We start from the raw sequence: 8,038 nt of genomic DNA, 5'->3' as shown, positions 1-8,038 counted from the left end.
TAATTAAAAAAAGAAGAAAAAATAAACACTGAAGCTTAACAAAAAATCTGTGAATAGGGTATGTCCAAGTGGTTCTATCAGTGCGACATCTCTAGACTGTAGCTGCAGTCAAAAGGCTAACATAAAACCACAAGTGGCAAGAAAGTCCATATTTTTTAAAGGGGAGAAAGGGAGAGTGTTAGCCAAGTTCTCCATTGTCAACTGAAAGAAAGTTGAGAGCAAGTCATTTTGTCTAAAGATGGCCTGGCTCTCCGTGTTCACAAGCTGCCATTGTTAATTCCTCTTAATGCACTTGGAAATGCCAAGTGAAAAGAGCAAAGCTTCCTTGCCTCACAAAACAGCCAAGTCAGAGCTAAAAGTGCGCCTCTAAACAATGCTCCTGATAGCAAGTTTTCTTCTTGGTGATTACCCTTCTACACAGGCAAGGATCCCCAGAGTTAAAGACTAAGAATAGCTTACACATACACAGGATACCATCTGTCTTTAAGAGAAAAAAAAAAAGTTGACTATTATATGTTGAGGTCTGGGTAGTGAGTGGGTATAGTTCCCAAAGGCTTTATCCACAGGTGGGTGCTCAGAACGCCATCTAGTGTTAATGGCGGCTCTGGACTAGGACCCTTCTGGGTCAGAAATTCTCACATCTAGTCAAGGGTCTGCTGTTCACACCATGTTTTGATCCCTCTGGATCTGTTTCTCTTCTGTAAAAGGAGGTTGTTTAGACTAATCAGAAGGTCCCAAACTGGCTGTACATCAGTGATGCCAGAAGCTTTTTAAAATACAGATTCCCAGGCCCCATCCTGAGCAATTCTGGTTCACTACATCTGTGTGAGACTGTACTAGGTGATGTCTGAGGACTCTTCTAGCTAAAACTTTTGTGACATATTTTTCACAAATCTAGAGCCCTGGTGGCGTAGTGGTTGAGAGCTCGGCTGCTAACTAAAAGTGCAGCAGTTTGAATCCACCAGCCGCTCCTTGGAAACGCTATTAGGCAGTTCTACTCTGTCCTATGTGGTCACTATGAGTTAGAATAGACTCGACGGCAACGAGTTTGGTTTTTTTGTTAAGATTCCGTCTCGTCTGTCCATTTCTGATTTTGATTGTAAAGCCCCTCAACTACATAGCTTATTATCTAGATTAAAAGAAGCAGAATAGCTCAGCTTTTCCACCACTATTTAATTCTCAACTTAGTTCTGAGCATGGTCAAGAGGCTCCCATCATGCCCAGTCCCAAACCTTGAGTATTTCAATGCTCTCCATTCTCTTTTCCCAAAATCTCATCAAATCCTGGCTTATCTTTTATTGTTTCCATTATTATTATTTCTATTGGGGTGCAGTACATCAACAGGGAGCTGCCAGAAATTCCAGCAGGATTCAGAAGAGGATGTGGAACGAGGGGTATCATTGTTGATGTCAGATGGATCCTCGCCGAAAGCAGAGAATACCAGAAAAATGTTTACCTGCATTTTATTGACTATGCAAAGGCATTCGACTGTGTAGATTGTAACAAATTATGGATAACATTGCAAAGAATGGGAATTCTAGAATGCTCAATTGTGCTCATGAGGAACCTATACATAGACTAAGAGGCAGTCATTTGAGCAGAACAAGGGGATACTGCATGGTTTAAAATCAGGAAAGGTGTGTTTCAAGGTTGTATCCTTTCACCATACTTATTCAGTCTGTATGCTGAGCAAATGATCCAAGAAGCTGGACTGTATGAAGAAGAACGGGCATCAGGACTGGAGGAAGATTCATTAACAACCTGCAATATGCAGATGACACAAACTTGCTTGCTGAAAGTGAAGAGGACTTGAAGCACTTACTGATGAAGATCAAAGACTACAGCCTTCAGTATGGATTACACCTCAGCATAAAGAAAACAAAAATCCTCACAACTGGACCAATACGCAACATCATGCTAAATGGAGAAAAGATTGAAGTTGTCAAGGATTTCATTTTACTTGGATCCGCAATCAATGCCCATGGAAGCAGTAGTCAAGAAATCAAATGACATATTGCATTGGGCACATCTAACGCGAAAGACCTCTTTAAAAAGCGTTAAAAAGCAAAGATGTCACATTGAGGACTAAGGTGTGCCTGACTAAAGCCATGGTATTTTCAATCGCCTCATATGCATGTGAAAGTTGGGCAATGAATAAGGAAGACCAAAGAAGAATTGATGCCTTTGAATTATGGTGTTGGCGCAGAATATTGAATATACCGTGGACCACCAGAAGAATGAACAAATCTGTCTTGGAAGAGGTACAGCCAGAATGCTCCTTAGAAGTGAAGATGGTGAGACTTCATCTCACATACTTTGGGACATGTTATCAGGAGGGACCAGTCCCTGGAGAAGGACATCATGCTTGGTAAAGTAGAAGGTCAGAGAAAAAGAGGAAGACCTTCAACGAGATGGATTGACACAGTGGCTGCAACAATGGATTCAAACATAGCAACAATTGTGAGGTTGGTGCAGGACTGGGCAGTGTTTCATTCTGTTGTACATAGGGTTGCTATGAGTTGGAATGACTCGGATGGCACCTAACAACATTGAGGTGAAATTAACATAGCATACAATCAACCATTATAAAGTGTACAATTCTGTGGCATTTAGTATACTCACAAGCGCAACCACCACCTCTCTCTACTTTGAAAACTTTTTCATCACCCCAGAAAAACACTCAATACCCATTAATTAATCACTCCCATTTTCCACCTTTCTCCATTCCCTAGTAACCACTAATCTGCTTTCTATCTCTAGGGATTCACCTATTCTGGATGTATCCTATAAAAGGAATAGTACAACATGTCACCTTTTATATCTGGTTTCTTTCACTTAGCATAATGATTTTGAGACTTATCCAAGTTGTGGCATGTGTCAGTATTTTGTTCCTTTTTATGGCTGAATAATATTCCATTGTACATATACACCAAAATTTGTTTATCTATCCATTTGTTGATGGGCATTTGGGTTGTTTCCACCTTTTGGCTATTATGAATAATGCAGCTATATACACAGAAACTAATGTACAAGTTTACCTGTAGACCGTATGTTTTCATTTCTCTTGGGTAGATACCTAGGAGTGGAATTCCTGGGTCATATGGTAATTCTATGGTTAACTTTTTCAAGGAACTGCCAAAGAGTTTTCCACTGTGGCTATGTCATTTTTCAATCCACTAGCAATGGATTCATTCCTATTTCCCTACATCCTTGCCAATACTTCTAATTTTCTTTTAAACTAAAGTCATCCTAGTCGGTGTGACATTGTATCTCATTTTGGTTTTGATTTGTACTTCCTTAACTTTTTTTTTTTTTAACCTAGCAGGCTTGGATCTGTTTCTTACACCCAGCTCTAGCCCATGGCCTGTATTCTTTCCTCTGTTGGCTCCTTCTCTTCGTTAAATAATTGAAATAACCCAGAGCCTGTGGGTAGGCAAAAATTTGGAGCCTGGGCTGAGCACCATGGCACTGGTCACATTGGAGTGGCTTCTCCTAGTTAGGTTGGCTGATCCTTAACATCTCTCTCTCATTGTCCCAGGGCAGCAGGTCTGTGTGCCCAGGCTGGCTGCCCTTTTCAACCACGCTGTTGTTCGTGTAGAGGGCTCTTAAGAATTTGGCTTGGCTTCTCTGATGAAAAAAATGTTAGTTTGACCACAGAGCTCTGTCCTTCAAAGGGAAAGAGGTCAGCAGAGATGTGTGAGTCTAAGAATCAATACAATCATGAGCACAGAGCAGAGTCGAGCAGGCTGCCTTCTAGATGTGTGAGGGTGCACTCCCAAAGACATCTGTTACTCCATTGATGATGGCAGGGTTGTCTGGCCTGATCTGACTGGCATTTTGCCTCTCTCTGTAGAAGAGTGCAAAGGCTTTGGCAAATCTCACCCAAATATATATGAGCCTGGCTGACAGTTTCCAAAATTCACTTGGAAGTTAATCATTTGGAACTCAAAACATATTTCCCAATAACGGTAATAAAAAAAAAAAATGGTGGTTGTGTTTCCAGGCTGATCTGCAAGTCTATTTAACCCTTCATATGCTTGAAATGCTACATATTTAAGAGGAAAAAAGCAACAAACAATGCAGCTGATATACCAGTGATTAAATTATATGGAAAATTAACATCGGAACAAGAATTTCTTTTTTCATTTTTAAAAGGAATTAATTTAATATTCAGTTAGCAAAAAGCACAGTTCTATGCCCTGAGGTGGTGAATAAAGCAAGCAAGTTTCCTATCCTTGGAGTCTCTGGGTGGTGCAAACAGTTAATGTGCTCCGCTGCTAGCCAAAATGTTAGCGGTTTGAGTCCACCCAGAGGCGGCTGGGAAGAAAGGCCTGGTGATCTTCTGAAAAATCAGCCACTGAAAACCCTATGGAGCACAGTTTTAGTCTGACACACATGGGGTTGCTGTGAGTCCAAGTCTACTAGTTCCTATCCTTGTGGAGTTTACATTCTGTATTTGCTTATCTGTTTAGTTTCCGTCTTGCCCATGAGAATGTAAGCTCTCTGTGGCCTGGCATCTTGTCTGTCTCACTCTCTAGTGTATCTCCAATGCCTAGAGTAACGCCTGGCACATAGGAAATACTCAATAAATATTTGTCGAATGAAGGAATAAAGAAATTCTACTTGGGGATGCAGACAATAAAAAAGTAAACAAATATGTAATCAAATGTCAAACAGTAATAAGTGCTACGAAGAAAAGTAAAGCAGGGTTGGTGAGTAGAGCATTCAGGAGTGGGGTGGCTTTTTTTTTTTTTTTAAGTTTATCATTTTTTTTTTTTTAATTGTACTTCAGGTGAAGGCTTACAGAACAAATAGTTTCTCATGAAACAGTAGTACACATATTGTTTTATGACATTGGTAAACAACCCCACAACATGTCAACCCTCTAACTTCTCAACCTTTTTTTTGGTGAAAATACACATAGCCAAAGATACACCATTTCAAAAACTTCTACATGCACAGTTCAGAGACATTGACTATGCTCTTCCAGCTGTGCTGCTATTTTCACTTAAGATAAAGGCTTACAGAACAAAATAGTTTCTCATTTAACAGTTACTACACATGTTGCCCTATGACAATGGTTAACAATCTCACAACACATCAGCAATATCCTTACTCAACCTTGGGTTCCCTATCACCAGCTTCCTTGTCCCCTTCTGCCTTCTGGCCGTTGTCACTGGACCACTGGACCTCATTAGTCCCATTTGGTTTTATGGGGCTGTCCACTCCCAGGCTGAACAGTGAACCTCGGAGATAACTTTACCACTGAGCTAAAAGGGTGTCTGGGGGGCCATACTCTCAGGGTTTCTCCAGTCTCCTTTAGGCCAGTAAATCTGGTCTTTTTTTTGTGTGTGTGAGTTAGAATTATGTTCTACATCCTTCTCCAGCTCTGTCCAGATCCCTTTGTTGTGATCCTGGTCAGAGCAGTCAGTGGTGGTAGCCGGGCACCATCTAGCTGTACTGGACTCAGTCCGGTGCAGGCCTTGGTAGCTGTGGACCATTAGTCCTTTGGACTAATCTTTTCCTTATATCTTGTTCCCTTCATTCTCCCTTGCTCCTGAAGGGATGAGACCAGTGGAGTATCTTAGATGGCCACTCACAGGCTTTTAAGACACCAGACACTACTCACCAAGGTAGAATGTAGAACATTGTCTTTATAAACTGTGTTATGCCAATTGAGCTAGATGTTCCCCAAGACCATGGTCCTCACAGCCTTCCATGGGGTGGCTATTTTTGATGGGGTGGTCTGGAAAGTCTTCTCTGAAGAAATGATATTTGCATGGAGATCTGAATGAAGAATTAAGCCATGGAAAATCTAGGGGAAGAAGGACTGCTGCTTTTGGTAATATCAGACTAGGAAATTTGGACCAGTGTTCCCATTGAGTTCAACTAAAATGCCTGGACAAAATTTAAATAATGTTATTAAGGTGGTGAGGAATTGCTAGGTAAAACCTAGGCTAAGAGGAGAACCATGACTTGAAGTCACTGTTGCCCTGAGTACATCTATGGATGTGGAAGAAATAGCTGCAAAATTGAGCTGAGATTTTGGTGGCCTCATAAGGCAAGGGGACAAATGTCAAAGCCCAGGAATAAGGTGAGGGCTCTGAGAAACCACCCCTGACTTGAAGCTGAGATCCCCCAAGAGCTATGCACTCCGGGTAACACTGAGTCAGAAGTAAAACAGCCTTTATTCAGACTTGCTCCTGGCTTCAAGTCCTCTGGATGGTACAGGAGACCTTGAGCTTAGAAGTTGGAATAAGGTGGTTCCAGACCGAGAGCAGCACCAGGTGCCTTGCAGATGCAAATGAAAATCCTTTCTGGAAGAAGATACTATCATTCTGGGACCAAATTATTCCAAAATAATCTTTCAAAGGCAATTTCCAGCTTGCAGTCAGATATAACCAGGAAAATAAGACAACATAAGTGAGCATCTTAGGCTGGGTTCTCTAAAGAAGCAAAACCAGAAAAGCGTACAAATATATATAGAGAGAGATCTGTATCAAGGAAATAGCTCATGCATTTATAGAGGCTGGAAAGTCCCAAGTCCGTGGGTCAGGATAGAGGTTTCTCCTGATTCACATAGCTGCAGGGGCTGGCAAACCCAAGATCAGCAGGTCAGAGAGCAGGGCTGTTGCTCACAGGCTGCAAAGATTGATGAATCCCAAGATCATCAGGCAAGACCACAGGTAAACTGCTAGCTCTAGTCCCAAGAACCAGAGGTCAGATGAACAGCAGCCAGCTGCATAATCCAGAGCAAGCAAACCCATGAGTATTATCAGAGAGTCCACTTATATTCAATGCAGACCACATGCCCAAGGAAACTCCCTTTCAACAGATTGGCTACTAACAGCAGCTCCCATCATGGAGGTGATCACATTGTATCAAATCTCATCACGAAAGTGATCACAGCATTATACGACTGCCAAATCACTGAGAATCATGGCACAGCCAAGTTGACACACAATCTTAACCATCACAGTGAGAATCAGCAGAACCAACAGACAACTCATACAGGTCCACAAAACCTTGAGATATTGGATTTATCCAACCAAGCCAATAGAACAACAATGCTTACTATGTTTAAACAAATAAAAGTCAAATGGGAACATTTTGGCAGAGAACTTGAAATTGTAGAAGGATTTGGGGGAAGAGCATTCCAGGCTGAGAGGACAAGTGCAAGGCCTTGAGACATGAACAAGCTTGACATGTTTGAGAGACAGAAAGTCATTTTGGCTAGAGCAGAGTGAACAACAGGGAGAGAGGTGGAAGGTGAGTGCAGAGAGGAAGGCAAGGGTCAGATCAGGTGGGTCTTATGGGAGTTTGGGTTTTGTTCTATGTGTCAAGGGAAACCATCAGACGATTTGGAGCAGTAGAGTGGTATGACTTGACTTACATTTTTAAAAGGTCAATCTGGTTGTTATGTAGAAAATGGACTGTAGGGAAGCAAAAGTAGAAGCAAGGGGACCAATTAGGAGATTGTCTTAGTTATCTAGTGCTGCTATAGCAGAAATACCACAAGTGGATGGCTTTAACAAAGAGAAATCTATTCTCTCACAGTTTAGGATGCTAGAAGTCCAAATTCAGGGTGTCAGCTCCAGGGGAAGGTTTTCTGTCTCTGTTGGTTCTAGAGAAGGTCCTTGTCATCAGTCTTCCCGGTCTAGGAGTTTCTCAGCACAGGGACCTCAGGTCCAAAGGATGCACTCTGCTCCTGGCACTACTTTCTTGGTGGTATAAGGTCCCTCTCCTCTCTGCTCGCTTCTCTCTTTTATATCTTAAAAACATTGACTCAAGATACAACCTAATCCTGCAGATTGAGTCCTGCCTCATTAACATAACTGCCTTTAATCCTATCATAGAGGTAGGATTTACAACACATAGGAAAATCAGATCAGATGACAAAATGGTGAACAATCACACGGTACTGGGAATCATGGCCTGGCCAAGTTGACACATATTTTGGGGGACATAATTCAATCCATGACAGAGATTATTGCATGGTCCAGGTGAGAGATGATGGAGGCTTAGACTAGAGTGGGGG

The sequence above is a fragment of the Trichechus manatus genome, unplaced genomic scaffold (assembly GCF_000243295.1).
Source record: "Trichechus manatus latirostris isolate Lorelei unplaced genomic scaffold, TriManLat1.0 scaffold00073, whole genome shotgun sequence".
NCBI lineage: Eukaryota > Metazoa > Chordata > Mammalia > Sirenia > Trichechidae > Trichechus > Trichechus manatus.
The sequence above is the reverse complement of the archived record's forward strand: the minus strand, read 5'-3'. Positions refer to the sequence as shown.